The sequence below is a fragment of the Scophthalmus maximus genome, chromosome 6, assembly GCF_022379125.1.
Source record: "Scophthalmus maximus strain ysfricsl-2021 chromosome 6, ASM2237912v1, whole genome shotgun sequence".
In the NCBI taxonomy this organism is placed as follows: Eukaryota; Metazoa; Chordata; class Actinopteri; order Pleuronectiformes; family Scophthalmidae; genus Scophthalmus; species Scophthalmus maximus.
The window spans coordinates 21,858,671-21,875,474 of NC_061520.1; the positions used below are offsets into that span (position 1 = coordinate 21,858,671).

At 43.9% G+C, this 16,804-nt stretch overlaps 1 protein-coding gene and 1 long non-coding RNA gene across 13 annotated transcripts in view; one reads left to right on the top strand and one right to left on the bottom strand.

The window, feature by feature from the left end:
• The window catches only part of foxp1b (forkhead box P1b), a 152,683-nt gene that overhangs the window by 112,947 nt on the left and 22,932 nt on the right, over positions 1–16,804 (bottom strand). For 10 of the 12 annotated variants that reach the window (XM_047332984.1, XM_047332996.1, XM_047332992.1 and 7 more), the window contains one exon: positions 4,880–4,936. The gene's annotated coding sequence lies outside the window, so the exon portion shown is untranslated. Of the gene's footprint in view, positions 1–4,879; positions 4,937–10,238; positions 10,313–16,804 lie in introns of all 12 variants that reach the window. The other 2 variants (XM_047332988.1, XM_047332983.1) reach the window with 1 other exon arrangement.
• On the top strand, positions 14,749–16,790 carry LOC118308854. The gene is made up of 3 exons (XR_004793345.2): positions 14,749–15,036; positions 16,231–16,430; positions 16,594–16,790. It is a non-coding gene; the product is annotated as an uncharacterized LOC118308854 (long non-coding RNA).

The window sequence follows — 16,804 nt, forward strand, 5'->3', positions numbered from 1 at the left end:
ATTTGTATACATTTACTGTATTATTTTATTGTTCTGTAAAGCACTTTGAATTACCTTGTTGCATGAACAATACATCCATGCCAAATAAACAGAGCATATGTAATACATCCAAAAGAAGCCACTGTTGCTTTTAATGGAGAATGTAAAATTCCTTCCACAGAAAGGCCCCCCAGTGACCAGAAAGCAGTTGCACAAGATTTTCTGATCAAGATTCCTGTTACGGTTTTGTTTCTCCCGAGCCTAAGGGTGCAATTTCTGTATATTGCATATAGGCTGTTTGAAGATATTAAGCTTTCTTGTGTGGCAAAAGTTCTGCTAGGAGCACTTATTGGGAGGAGAAATGATTTGTCAAAAAGTAGTCAGTATGCCAAGCGTGTGACAGATACTGGATTATTTAAATGTATTCACTTCTGTAAACGAGCAGCTTCTCCAGCAGCAAATTCTATGTGTTTGTTGTGTAGCGTCTTCTGTAATGTGATTGGTTGAAAAAGAGAGAGAAAAAAGACTGTTTGGCTTTCAGCCCAGTTTTGAAGTTCCATTTTTGCACCAGAAGCTCTGCTCTGCCAAAAAAAGCCACAAGGTGCAGTACCTTTTCAGTCGTGGCCAAATTCTGAGCGCCTCGCATAATCTTTACTTTGTTTTTTGGGGTAAAATATGCCCTTTCAACCAGGATATAAAAAGTCAGCGAACATCTGAAACTTTAAGTGATGTGAAATGTCGTGTTGAGGTATGTAAAGAAAAATCTGAACAACCGATGCAGATGAATTTTTTATAATACCGATACTCAACGTTACATGGTAGGTTGTTCTTTTTTAAGAACCAACATTCAAAGTTTGTACATGTTCCTGCATTTGACAGACAAAGGCCTTGTTTGTTTGCTCCCTACATCCTCCACTCAGATTCTCTCCCTCTCTCTTCCTTGTATCACGCGCACAGTAGCAAACAAAGTTGTATGCAAATACTGAAAGCCATAATCCATTTTATTGTTTGGTGTTAACATTTGAATATTTAAATGGCGCGTTTTAGATCTAGATATTCCCATGTCGATTTCCATATACTGTGTAAACTGAATGCAGACGCATCAGTTTGCCCCCGACAGCAGGTCGAAGACTTTGTACACAATATTAGTTTGACACGCCATCATTTTTCACGGCCGTGCTCTTTCCGCATACATACTTGTTAACAATCTAAGTCACTCGCCCTAACAAATAACTACTGTGCGTGGACCTGTGTCAGAACCACAGAGCATGGATACGTGAATCACCCACGTCCGTGCCACTTAACCAAATAGGCAAAGCTGATAAGCCATATTTACATAGCAGCGTTGCCAGGGCATGATTACTATCGGTAAAAAATTCCCCCCCACGCTTTAATGGAAAGTTGAGATATAACTTAGTGTGGGTTACAGCTGCCCTCGGGAAAATAGCTCAATTACACCCGTGAATATAAACACTCGTGTGGATGTCGGAGCGGTAAACAGATGTGGGGGTGACAGTCTGTAGTACGCCATCAGTCAAGCAGCTGTTGCTGCACCTTCATTTATTCACTGGTTCTGATGATGGATTTCAACCACCACCACCCCCCACCCCACTCTCCACCCCATCTTAACATGCAGGTACACTATTTGCTTACGGGGCAGTGGCAATGGGCAGATTAAGCCGCTGACAACATCAATAACAGCTTCCTTGTATGAAGTCAACGCCAGCTGCTACTCAATCTGTCAAACGCAACAGTCAGTTTGCATGAAGTGGACATCATTGACGGACTTGGAGGGACTTTAATACCCAATGTCTCGGCGCAGGCCCTCTCTGCACTACTGAAAGCTCGGTGCTACCAACTTCTTTTCAGATTGAAAAAAAAAAAAAAAGAGCATTCAAAATGATGTCATGTGATATTTTGTCTTAGCAAACTCTGCGACTGAGCTCATGCCGCATATTGAAAAGGACACCGCCTCTGGCTGTTGTCTCATCGGGAGCCTACCTGTCACACAGCTGATGTGACACTCTTTGAATGCAACGTGCACGTGTGATCAGAGCCGCAGTGAAAGCGCCCGCCGCTGACAAAGTGACTAGGAGTGTCAAAGCAGCCTACAAACAGGCCTGTCCTATTGCAGACAGGAAGCTGGGAGCAGCAGAGGCGCTGCCTTGTCTCATCTGCCAGCAGCAGCTTGCCCGCCTCCCCGCCTCATCACAGCAGCCGCGTCTGATGGTGTGCACGACACCGCGCCGGACGGCTGTTTTGATTTCAGCCTGTGTGACACATCTGTTGCGTGTCATGTTGTGTTGTGCCCGTCTGCGAGCTGAGCACGACCGGGGAAAATGCGCCTCTCGTCTCGCTGTCCCGCGTTAGCAGGGCTCGCGTTTACAGGCCCCGGCGTGGTATGCGTCGCGCGGAAGGTCAGGAGGACTCGCGGGACGCTATGTGCACCTGCGCAGTGGCTGTCACAGGCCATCATTCCTCATCGCCTGCAGGGATGTGGCTGTGAGTGCTCTGTATTAAAAGATGCATTATCTGCTAATAAACCCAGTATGAAACCTTAAGTAAAAGTCAGGAGTAACTGCAGTGTTGATTGTGTATAATATAAAAAGGAAAAGGGTATGGATCTTGGTCACTTTATCATCCCTCCAAGAATTCCCCATCGTTGTACGCTTCCTCCTGAAAATCAATTAATTCCCTCCCACGGCTAATTGAGATAATTTGCTACAGTTGTAAATCAAATCTCCATCACGGCTGCATTCTACACTGTGTGCTCTTTATGGGCTTTTAAAAGTACTTTGCAGGAGCATTTCACAAAACTACCAAAATCAAAGATATTTTCCAGGCGAGACTCCCACGGTCAGCTTAAACACATGAGCGATGGCCGCGGCTAATTGGATCCATCCAATCCACCCGTCTATGAAGTACACATGCTATATCAGCGGAAATCAAACGACATTGTTTCACTCGGCGTGAGGCGAGCCCAGCACTAAAGAGCCAGAAAGGTATTTATTAATGGGGTGTTACAGTAGCCGAGAAGGAGTGTGCTTCATTTCTATGTCCTTGTCTTTCCAATCAATATTCAAAAGTGCCTTGTAATTACACATTTAGAATACATCTACTCCCAAAGTGTGGCCATAAATTACAATGAAAAGTTCTGTGAGATTTTAATTTTTTTTGCTTTTCTCTTACTCTTTGCAATCTTTCAATTTATTCTGTTGTGACTATTCCTAAGATTTTGATTTCAAAGTGAATTCATTCAAAATAAACCTACAAAATAAGTGCAAAATGTGGAAACTTGAGTCTGCAGACATTTTGTGTTAAATACCAAACCCCGGTCCTTTATGTAAATACAGTTCCTCTTCAGAAGGTGGGGGGAAAAAAATCAGAGCTGGCTCATTTACATTGTCAAATGACAAAACACTCACACTTTCCATTTTCAGAAATGTTTTGGCGAAACACTAACACGGAAACGATCAGCGCGTGCCGCTCCTCACCACCGAGTCGATGCAACAGTACAGCTGTGGAGAATAACCCCCACCTGATCGAACACCGTGACCGCCATCCAGACTGGCCTCGTCGGACCACAAGGCAATACGTAGGAGGGGAGGGGGCACAACGCCGCCATGGGGCTCTAATATATTCAAATAGGGATCATTTACTTCAGGCTTGCATCCAAGGATCAGCCTGGCCTTCATTAGCCTCAATCTGACGCGGATGTGAACAACATGTTGGCTTGCCCCTCCTCCCTCCGAAGCCGCGAACACTCAGCTCCCCCCCGCCTTCTCGGTGACCTGCACAACAAATTCCTCTGGAAATGTATCACAGGTTGTTAGCGTTCCGGGGAGAATTTTAACACGGGCGTACACTCGGGCCTTAATTAGAGACACCATTTGATCATTCGGCAGCTGGGGTTTATTAAAAAGATACGGGTTCACATCACCCTACAGTCACCCCCGGCCCGGTGTGAAGAGAGCAGCGCAGAGGCAGGAGGGTCTGTGAAACAGGGATATGAATATTCATCATTCGACGCGTAGGGGTCCCTGTGAGGGAAATCTACGCACCAGCCAAGTGGGTATTTTTTCGCCCACTTGTTTTTGTTTTATTTATTTTAAAGAGAAATAACAATATAAAGTCTAATCTAAAATGCATGTATTACTATGCGTTCCACATATACATATATATATATATATATATATATATATATATATATATATATATATATATATAAGCAACCCCAGTTGAAACACAACATTATGAACCTTTGAGATACACTGAACCTGAGCTCCATCGACCTGAAAAGAACCGAAGAGACGTAAACTAGATCTGGCCAAGGTCGACGGGGACTGTAAAACAAACAGCAGGTTTAAGGTGAAGTCTTCCCTGCATGAAGGTTAGCCATGTTTTGTGTTTACACTACACTGCAGGCTTTGAAATTGTTTTGCGGTGTGCAGTCTGCCCAGGGTCATTGTTTGTTTTTGACATGTTTATACACCACACAAGGAGTAATGACTTCTAGGGCAGCCGGGGGATGCAGACATGATTCGGGCACACTATCTGCAATTTCTCTCTTTGCTTTTCAGGGTTCACCGTCGACTTTCGACGGTCAACGGCGGGAGGGGTCACGCTGTCGGGGCAGTGTCACTGCCGTCAGGTGGAGCATGATAAAGTGACGTAAAAATATGCAACTGCGTCAGGAAATGAGAAAAAAATCGGTGCCTGAGCACGTCTTTCCTACTGTTCTGGGGCATTCAAACAAGTAACAATTTCAATGCAACAGCCTCACATTAAAAAACCAACGCGTCCAGCAGTTAGAGAGGGATGAGGAGTTTGATGTAAAGCTAATATGCGATCGGTGCGCTTGCGATGCTGACGTCTACTGACACGCACTAGAACCACTTACTTTGATCTCTGGCTCCGCAGGATGTCACCACTGGAGTCTCCTGGCTGGAGCGGCAGGCTGCAGACAGGAGGGGAGGAGAGAAGACGGGGAGGAGAGGCGGTAGGAAGGAAGGAAAGTCAGGGGGGCGGGGGTGACAGAAAGGAAGAAAGATTTTATTTTCTATTTCATTTGAAACTTGAAGGTGACTCACAAAAAGCAAATCTTTTTCCATGATCACCTTTGTCAACTTAAGATTGCGTTTGTGTGTTGGTTGTCATGTTCTAGCAGAGGGAGGACAACTCCTCCTCCTCCTCCTTTGTGGATACGTATTCAGCCCTTCAAACACAAACTATTATGATTATGACCACCCCCCCCAAAAAAAAATTAACCTGTAACCGAGAACAAATTAATTTGAGCATTGCTTGAATTGCATTCAAGCACTGCTCCTCCCTAACCTTAGATCCAGCTCTTTTTAATTACTGGCTTCTGAAGACTGAATCCCTGCAGTGTTGATGGAAAAATAAAAATAGGGTAAGTGTTCCAGCACACTCTTTGGTGTTTTTACTCAATATGAATGAAGCCGCACCAGAAATGGCTTGTTCGGGGTGTTAAACCGTCCGTTTCAGATCACCACACGTTAGCGCACACACAGCCGAGCACCGTCGCTCCGTCCCACTGTCCCGTGGCCCCTCTGTCTGAACTCCCTCCCTCTGTTTGCACACGCACGGAAGAAACGGCAAAATGTGTTTCCCGAAAGGAAGGAGAGGTGGAAAAGGCCCATCCTGCCCCGAGAATCACCGCCGCCCCACCAGAGCCGCCGCCACTGGCCTTTTCTGCAGAGGCAGCAAAAGTTCCCCGAGAGGGGAGCGTCTGCCAACTCAAACAGGGCTCGCTCTCCTCTCTGTGGGCCGCCGGCCGCCCATGTGGGCCCGCGCTGGGCTTCCTGAGGGCTCGCTGCAGCTGGAGCGCTTTGAATAAAGGTAACGGCAATGTCACAGCTACTGTAAACTTGCCGGGCTGCTCCTGTCAGCAGGACGTTCCCAATCAAAGCAGAAACAAACCCCACCTAAAACACAACGCATTGTTGTGTTTTTTTTTTTCCTTTCCACTAGCCCCCCAAAGTCCAAACTTCCCACGAATCACAAAGAGAGCACACAGGCGAGAGGGCAACCGCTGTTCCCTGATCTTGCCAAACAAAATGCCAGGAGACCGGGAGTGACATTCAGCGCTGGGGTTTAAAAATACGAGCAATTTGAAAATGATTAGAGTCTTATTTTATTGTTGAGCGCCTGACACAAGAGAGGAAACCAGAACAATCAACCCGACTGACTTTTTTTTTTTTCCTGCTGAATTTAGAAACACTAATTAGTTTCACTCTCGTAAAGCCAACCTGAAAACGACCAATTATGAAGTGAAAATGAGACGTGCAGCGGAAACAAGAGCTTGTCATTTACACTCTTTAAGTCCCATATGCACAACTTTACTGTGATGACTTTCGCACACACACGCCGAGATGATTGGCACGCCGCCCGCGAAACTCGATGTCACGTACCCATTCGGTCCAGTTAATGACACTTTACATCAAATACGGGTTTGGAGGAAACTATTACAGATCTGTACGACCACATCAAACCCAAACTGAGCAGCTTGGCCACACAGATGTCTGAAGCACCAGGCTGGGGGAGAGGATACAGCCCACCGGGCTGACCACAGCACCAGCTGGTTTCAGCCACCAGCCAGGGCCAAACTGTTACCCCCCTCGCAGGTGCCTTGTTTCAATGAATTTCCTCTTTCCAGGCTACTGGAATCATTCTTCTGTGTGTGTAATTGTTTCATACTAACAGCAGGTCAGTATGAACCTTCATGTATTCATGTTTCTCTCTCACACACACACACACACACACACACACACACACACACACACACACACACACACACACACACACACACACACACACACACACACACACACACACACACACAGTATGTTTCACCTCAGTCATTACATATTAACATAAAACTTGTGGAAATCATCTGCAGGAATTTCAGTGCTATTCCCCAAGCAAACATTGGCGAGTGTTTCATCACTGTCGGCGTGAAGACGGATGGGCTGTCAGTGCCTTCCCCCTGACCAGCATCCAGCTCCCGGGCTGAGAAGAGGCTAAAAAAGGGGCCGGGGCTACGCTTTCCAGGCCTGTGCCTTTTTACTGGGAGTAATTCTCAGATGCCAGGTCGCTGCCAACGTCCTTGCAGCCAATGGCAGGGAGGCCAACAAGTTCACATTAACTGCAGAGTATAACCGCGCCGAACATCTGCTCATGAATGAGAGCGCTGCCCACTAACTCAGCGAGTTGTGGGCCCCTCTGATGAAAAATTCAACGCTCTCCTCGCTGGCACGCTTGTTTTGCCCTATTCTCCCGAGCCCTCAGAATTATATTAAGAGAATTTTCAGCGCGGCCCGGTGTATCTGAGAGAACAGCTGGCGCTGAAAGGAGATCTGCCGCTCGGTGAGAGCTCAGGGACTTTCGCACAGGATCTGCCTTCTCCTGCACCATTTGTCCTTGAAAGGAATAATAAAAAAAAATATATCAGTGTTAAGCAACCAGGTAATAATAAGAAAGCAGAGGCTACATTTAGCTGATTACAGCGCCCATGTGTGCCACAGTGGACGGAGCATAACCGATGAAGACGTGAATCGATATGGAGTGGAGAGAAAAGACAGAGGGGCAATTGGGACAATAAGTAGCTCCCTCGAGAGACCCATTCACTACACCTCCCCTTTGTTTGCCTTGTTTAGCTCATTAGATTGTTAACTAGGAAGGATCTGCCCCCAACCCCACAATATGGAGTCGCTCTAATAAGAAACAGAAGCAGTCTGTTCGGGGGGGGGGGGGGGGGGGGGGGGGGGGGGTGTTCTACATCAAAGACTTTGTAAAGTATGAAGGCAATAATCCTGTCCTTGAATTGCTGCAATTATGTACCTAATAAGTTTATGATATCACCAGGGAGATAACACTGGACACAAATACGCTATTGACTGTCAGCTGGGGGAAAAAGACTTCACAACGAGAGGAAATCAGAAAATCGAAAAAAGTATACAGTGACATGAGGATGATGAAATGGTTTCCCGGTGTTAAAAATGTGAAGTTTAAGGAAGTGATGACTCCTGCCAAAGACTAAGAATAGTAGATTACCACACTCCGTAATTTCACTTCTGTCTTTCAGTGAAATACAGTTAAGAGATTCTATATGTCAGCACAGAGACTTTATGAAACTTTCATCTCAGTGTTTTGTTTGATCTTAATCTCGGTTTCACAGTTTCTGACTTTTTCTCGCTCCGCGCAAAGAAAACCGCCCTAATCTGGGCTTTTCGCGCTTCACACGTGGAAACAAGCAGGAGTGGGTTCAGGTTCTGTGGCCTTTTTTATTCAATGTACTGAATAATGTGGAAATCATGGCCCAAAGCCCAAAAAGGAAAAGAGATCTGTGAATATAATATTGCCGCTGAAAACTGAGAGGATGTCTGCAGAGAAGCTCATTTAGCTGCTGACAAATGACAGCACTTTATCTTCCTGACACGATCCCTCCTTCATCACATGTCCCAACTTCACATGGAAATAGGAAATCACACATTATCACACTGACAAACAATTACAACCATGTCATTAGCAGCAACCCTGGGCACGGAACCATTAATACAGCACAACGTTGCACACCACGCTAGCCATCAGAAGAAACACAGGATGTAGATGAAAGGACGCGGATAAATCAATCATGACACAAACAACCTGATGCCCATAGTTTGCAGAGGATCTAAATGTTGGGGATGAGGCGCGATAAGGGTCCTGTGTTCCAACTACATAAATCACGTAATCATCTCCAGCAATCAAAAGTTTCTCATCTCGGAATAAAGATTTATGTCTGCATTGATAACAGTGCGGCGCTTGCCTCATATTAAAAGTCAACACTTTGGAGGAGTTTCTCTCCAAGTGACTTAATCAGATAGGGGCATTAGTATCTTTTTTAATACATCTGCCAGTGTCAGGCGGCAAATGAAAAAAAGCTAGCCTCTGTAAATATGACTGCTTACTTCCAGCACAAACATTGTTGACACCTAATGTAATTTCAGCGGGACATCCGACTGAAAGCGCACCGGGGCAATATAATGCTCTTAATGAGAATTCCTTCCAGCTTGAGACCTTGGCGCGATAGCCATAATGCATGGCTTCTCTTTTTAATAAAATAATTGTTACGGTTATTAAAGATGAATCTCATCACAGTCGAGATGACAAAATAATTCATTACCAAAACCAAGGCTTTAAATAGCTGCAAATTATGAAGCCCTAACCCCCCCTCTCCCGTTGAAAATACACTTGCAGATAAATGGGTTCGTTATTTCGTATAAATATTAAATGTATGCCGCCCTTGAGTGAAAAGAATGATTGCAACTGTCCATTAGGAGGCTTGTAGACACAATATGAACTGTGTGCATTTAATCAATAACAAAGCTATAGGCTAACAATAAACAACAACTCTGCAAAAACTATAATTAATTTGATTCTGTATCATTACATTACAAGCCCCATTCTACCTATAACTGATAGACACGTGGCATTGTTCATATTCTTCTCTCTCCAATTTGATACAGATATACGATTGACTTTCTTTATTGATATAATGATTTTGTTTTATGTATAAGATCTCTATACCATAAGCAAACATTAGGCCCACTTGCATGTGCTTGTTTTATGTTCATCCGGCACATGCTTCAAATATTATACAATATTCATGATTACATTTTTCACTCATTAACTATTGTGTTTTTTACATATGTTTTGTGTTATATAGTATTTCAGATTTTTATATTTCTATATACAGTGGATGTCTGACTAACAATTTCAATGAATTATCCACATTAACAATGTTTAAGCAGTGAATTGATTTTCTGATGCCTATGTATACTATATTACTACATATACTATACTATAAACTATACTAAACAGAGAAAGCAGTGGAGCACATGTCGGTTACAAACTTCCCCACCCCTTCCCGTTCACAGCTCCCGTATAGCTTTATTTATGCATTCAAAAGAGGTAATTTACAGTGATGGCATGGAAACTTCCCAGCATGCCTTTTAACCTGTCGTTTTTCACTCTCTCCGCGGCAGGATGTCCAGGGGAAATGCTTTATTAAGATCCTGCCGACATGAAGAGCCGCTGTGACTTACTGGTGCATTACTGTCTAAAAGGCAAAGTTATTTAGACCAATAAAAGGCTAATATATTGTCAGAGTGGAATTACACAGAAGTTATCTCTGCCTTAATAACATCACCGCAACCCCTGATGTTGTTTAGATCAATAAAGCCCATTAAAGTACAGACCTCAAGCGCAGATAAGGCTGCACTGCCGGAGAAAAATACTGCTGGCTGGCATCTGAGCGAGCAGAGGTCTTTCTCTGGAAAACAAAAAGAGGCCAAAATGAGAGAAAACACTTCAAACTTCATGCCATAAAAAACTTTATATCTAATGAAGTTCATTGTCTGCCTTGTGGAGCTTTCAGGGCAGATAAACAAGTTGAAAGATGCTAATGGATTTTAGATATTGGTCAGATGAAGCAAAGAATAAAAAGGAGAGGAGTGTGGGGGGGGGAGCTGCTGTCAGTGCATAGATGAACCTGTACTACCAGCCATTCACGCTGGAGGGCTTTCTTCCAACAAAAACCTCTGTAAAGTCCTGATAACTCCCCTTCTCCTCATCCTCTGTTACGTAAGAGTTACATGCTCATGTTACTGACTCTGAGATGCGATGTATTTAACCAATGTTTGACATATGATTGAAAGTAATCTACAAAACCGGAAAACAGGTCAGATCCACGCACAGCGGTAATGTCACCACACTAAAAAGAGATCATGTCAAGCTGTGCTCATTCTTAGCAGTGTCCACCAGGTGATGCACTAAATCATGTGTGCAGCAGCTGTCCATCACCAGCCCCCTAGGTGTGATGACCACGGTGCGGCCACTCCCACGAAGCCCACGCTATGATGACAACACAGAGAGGAGGAGAGAACTCAGTGTGTGCCTGTGTGTTTTGTGCATGTTTCTCTAATCAGAGTGCAGACAGCGTTCACGTGCACTTGTAAATTGCAGCACACAGAGACACCACAGTTCTCCACAGGAAACCACAGTTTTGACTATATCTCTGTAAGCGTGCGAAATGACAAACAACATTTTTTTTTTTTTTGTAAAAGAACAACGTGTCCCCTGTGTTTTATAGACTGTCAATAGGAAGTTTACAGACCAGAACTGCACAGGTGGGGGAACTACACTCGGCGCAGACACTGACAAAAACTTTTTTCTGGGGAGTTTTCTCACCTATGTGCGTATATCAGAGCACCCCCGTGGTCAAATACTGTAACTTTAGCAGTGGAGAACAATACACACTCTCCCATACATGTGCCATTGTCTCTCTTCTTTTCTTTTCAATGCTTGTGATGTGCTTCACCGGCTGCTGTAGTCGTTGTAACAGACTGATGATATCATCAACCGGGAAAATTCATCAGCTAATAGGAGAGAGTAATTACACTCACTTTACCTTAATACAGTAAATAAATAAGATAAAGTAACATTTAAGGAGTCACTACTTCCCTCAGAGGATCTATAAGGAACATGACCGCAGGCTTTCATTTAAGATGCTTATAAAAAAAAGCTGTTGGATTTCAAAGTAGAACCAAGCTATAAATAACTTGCAGTATCAGAGCAACACAACGGAGGGATCTTGAAGAGGTCTGAAAAAGTATTTGTCAAACTCAAGATCTGAGAACGAGACCATTAAAGGCCTCGGAAAAGCTGCGGCAGTGAATACAGAAACAGGACAGGAGTTCCCCACACACACACACACACACACGCGCACACACACGCACACACACACGCACACACACGGGTTGCGGTACTTATTGTGAACAATATCTCTCCAAAATGATCAACTCTGACAACTATAATATTGCCCATCAATAAATACACTGTAGACAAAAAAGGAGAGATGAAAGAGGAGGAATTTAAAAAAAGAAGGAGACAACCCTCCAGCAGCTCCAAGTGAAAGCATAAATAACGTGTGGCACATCTTTTACCTTCTTCAATTATCTGCCTTTTGACATGCAAGCCGAGCACAGTGTAATTAACATCTCCGGAGATAATGGGGTCGCTACACACTGATCAATCTCTCACATGCATTATCAAGCCTTTTACCAATCTGGCCTCCTGTTATTCTACTGTAGAGAATATTCTACGATGGATTTTTTTTTCTTTTTGGGGTAGGGCCATTTAATAAAATTCTGATAATAGGCCTAATGGCTCATCCAATTGAACTCATCTTCCAAAACATCAATTATTTTGAGGCCCAGCTTTGTCTATCACCGTAAATAACAAACCTTTTTTTCCTGATTCAGGCCGTGTTGTCATTATCAATTACAGAAAGCATCACCAGACAGAACGCAATGAAGAAAAAGCATTGCAGGTTCTTTAAGACATTTTCACCATGCGCCTTTAGCAGTAACAGGTGTTGGAGCTGGACCGTCTGACCTGGTAAAAAATACTTAACAAGTACAATCTGGAATTTATTTCACCTTCTCAGCGTTGGCTAGATTCACTGGTTTTTTGAAAATGATTAGTTTGGCTTTTGTTAGTTTGGCATTCTTCGCTCAATACAACCAAACACGTCTCTCCGCTCCAATATAAATATGACAGATGTACTCAAACCTTTCACACGCTCAAATTGCAAATACAATTCGCACTGAGCACAAGAGCATAATCTTTTTATGTCGGACTACAAAACATCTCTGTTGACAACGATGTTTTCTACGTGCTCAACCCATTCATAAAACTGCTGTCACACGTACTCCTTGGCTGCCACCGCTCAGAGGCTCAAGTCTGAAAATTGTGGTCCCATAAATATACATATGGAGAGAATTTCATTTAAAACTACAACACTGTCCTACAACAAAATTTACATTTTCACCTTTTAAAGTTAGAGACAATATTTAAGTCCACAAAATTCCCAAAGTCTGTGGTGACAAGCAACACATTTCAAAGACAAATTCCGAAGAATGGCATGTTTTTTGGCAAGTTTTTGACCGACAAGTAGAAAGAGCATAATTTCAACAATTTACATCACAACAACACTGGAACCACAACAATGAAAAAACAAAACTATGATTCTGTCACTCAGAATAAACTTATTTAATGTAAAGGCTTTTACTTAATTTAGTTAAAACTCTCCAAGTGTTAACTATGCAAGTGGGGTTGTCTGGTGTTATTAAAATTTAACTAAATTAAGGTAGTTAAAAATGACATCAATTTCAAAGCTTTTTATTCCTCAGGGATCCTGTTTGAAACAGTGGAAAGAAAAAAATTGTTCTCCCATTCCCCAGCTATACCTAAAAACTTCCTGGTGAATCAACTGCTGGTGTTTAGTCTCCTTGCCTAAACAGATGCAGTCTAATCCAGGAGAAATCCTGTTTGAAGGTCAAAAACTTTGAAAAGACATAAAAGTACAACGAGCATAAAAAGGAAATAAGAGCTGATCAAAAGAACTGACTATGAGACAATCTGTGGTGCTGTTGCTGCTGTGGGGAGCGTTGGAAGCGGCACTTTTGAGTGTATTATTAACTCAACGCTGCCTGGACAAGTGGGGGCTGTATTACAATTTGGGCTTTAACAGATGTGCTTTTTATGTGGCGGGTTCTCCAGAGTTTAGATGCCGCTGTCCACATAGATGAGGCCGTAAGGCAGGCCATAAAACCTGCCTTTGAAACTTTGGGCGGATTAATGCCGACATGACAGCTAGTGAGCAGAGATCACACCGGCTCACCGTCTCGGCGTAGTCACGTGCTCTGCACTCGATACCTCACCAGATGAAAGGAGGCCATGGGGCGGCGGGGCTTGGCCAGGTGAGTACGTGCGCCTGATACATGTCCAAATTTTTATCTGACTAATAAAGACAAATGTTCTGGGCATTTCCTCCTGGGTGGCATGAAAATAATGTTGCACACGCTTGCATCTTTGAAATGAGCAGTTGATTGTAAAGTGAATACTGTATTGTAGGGTGACGACAAAGGTAATTGTACAGCAACCACGGAGTACAGTGTAATTATTGGGATTTACACACCTTCAGCTCCCCCTTAATCCCTGCTTTACAAGGTGGAATTCCTGGCAGCACACACACACACACACACACACACACACACACACACACACACACACACACACACACACACACACACACACACACACACACACACACACACACACACACACACACACACACACACACACACACACACACACACACACACACACACACACACACACACACAGTTTTTTTTTGACTGCCTTAAAACACACAAACTCTCTCTTTCACACACTCACACTTTCCTCATTCGCACAACATGTCTTAATTTATCTGCTTCAAACACAGATTTATGTAATGCACATACACACTTTTTCTTTTCTTTTTTGTAACACCTAGAGACAATCTGTAGCCGCACAACTGTAATCTCAATGGGCCACACTCCTTTTTCTCAGTGACCTGTGTTGACTTTGGTACCACCTCCTGGGCTAGGCAGGAAGGCCTGCTGAGTGAGCTCTGTGCTGGCCCAGCCCCTTACACAATACAGGCTGCCTGGACCTGTAGCAGCCCCCCACCCCACCCCCCCCCCCATAACCCACTTCCCATTCTTGATCAAACCTGGGGATTGTATGTGAGGGTGGAGATGAGACAGATGGGAGGAGGAGGAGGAGGTGTGTGTGTGTGTGTGTGTGTGTGTGTGTGTTGGCGGGGGGGGGCACATCCTGCGTGAAACCGCATCCTGAACAAGCATCGCAGCATCTCACTGTAAATAAATACTCTCTCCTCCGCGTAGTTTCCGTCAACTGTCACCGCCTTGGCTCCCAATCACCTTCAAGTCCAAACAGGAAGGTGCAGGGAGGCAAGGGAGATGGCAGATATGAGCTTTAATTTGCTTCTCGCTGCACTTTAGCCCCGGTGCACGCGGCTTCCTATTCCCCCGCTCTGACCAGCTGCCCCGACTGCGCTCCCGCACCCCAGAGTCCTTCCTGTCACCTTTCATTACCACATTATCCAGGAGGCGGCTCCCCGCGCAGCCGGGAATTCACCATCTGAAGGTACTCCCCTTCGGTTTTTATTCGGCATTGTGCGGAGACGTTCAAAGCCACGCGCAACATCCTTGGAGGAGTGCCGCTGCCTTGTTACCTGCTAATCCCCGGAGCATTATCGCACAGGAGATGCAGCTGAACAACAGAGCATGACGAAGGCAAAGACTGAGAAGCACAAGCTCTCGGTCCACAAATTGCTTTGTGTTGTAAGACTCTATCAGACCGTCGCAGTGTGTGTGAGTGTGTGTGTTTGTGTGTGTGAACATCTTGATCAAGGTGTGCTTTTTGTGATGACAAACCACCCCTGTCATATTATACGACAAAATGTTATTGATAGACAAAATCAGGAACAGAAACCAGTGCTCAATGAGAGACATACACTTAATTCATATACTGTTGTGCATGTCCCGTTTCAACTATTCCTTCTCAAGTGAGAACACACAGTCCTGCAGCATTTTTTGCATTGTTTTAGTATACTTGAGTGAATTGAGGTAAAAAAAAACTATATGTAGCTGCTCAGTACAGCCTTTATTGTTTGGCCTCCAGCCTTTACAAAAATCATTCATTAACCGATGTCACAACAATACAGTAAGACATCTATATGCTCTCTGTAGGTGCTTCAAGGTGCCTTCGCCATGATCGCTGAAATCAAAACGGCTCAAAGATAAACTCGCACTGAATGATTTTTTTAAATGTAATTCCAGACACTGAAGAGGGTGATACATATTTTTTTTTTAAATTGCCAATTGAATCAACAAATTCCCTCATCGCAAAATACCAGTCATCTGGAGTGCAGATGGGAACAGCCCGGGCCCGAAAACGTTCTAATCCAAACACAAAACCTCTGTTGAAAACAGCTGCAGCAATATTTAATTCTAAGCAGTTTAATGCTTTAACAGTGATGACACACTATGTGCACAGGATGCAATGTGAGAGTAGCTTTGTTCAAAACTATGAAAACAATAATCTGGGGGGTTGAAGGGAGTAAGACTCAGAGAATTTGGTCTGGCAGTTAAATATTGTGTATATGCAACAAAAACATAGGTTCAGAAAAATAACTCTTCACTGACTGAATCAAGGAGAAAAACGATATTTTTTTCTGATCAAATTTGCAGATAAATGGGCTATATTTGGTAAATGGACTATATTTACATACATACATTCACACACATTTACTGCACTTTTACTGTCACATTCATACAGTGTCGGAGGACCCGTCAGAGGCGATCAGGGTTAAGCATCTTGCCCAAGGACACAACAGCATGAGGGACTATGGGAAGCTGGGATCGAACCGCCGACCTTCGGGGTTAGTGGACGACCGACTCTACCCCCTGAGCCTGTGGGAGGCAGCAGTGGTACCTGTATTTCATCAAGATGGGTTACTCGATGAAAACTCATTCATGGTAATATTTTGCAAAAGAAAATTAACAGATATAAAGCCGAAGATTTAGTGCCGTCTGTCCGTAGTCTTGCATTTTAAAATCTTATCACAAATCAGCTGAATGTGACTAAACGAGTTAATTATATATTGGGCCTTTCTCTCTCTCTCTCTCTGTTGTTGGTCAGGCCAAACTGTCGATTTATAAAAGCAGGAAAAACAAGACAGAAAATATCTCCGGACAAGAGCTGACACAAATGTACGCGTCTCTGGTAAGAGCCAGAGTGAGAGTGGATTTCAGATTCCACTCTCTGATGAAGGACATACAGGAGTTTTTGAACCAGTGGTGTTTCACCACGTCTGTGTGTTCAGTGAAGGAGGGAGAGCTCATCTTTCATG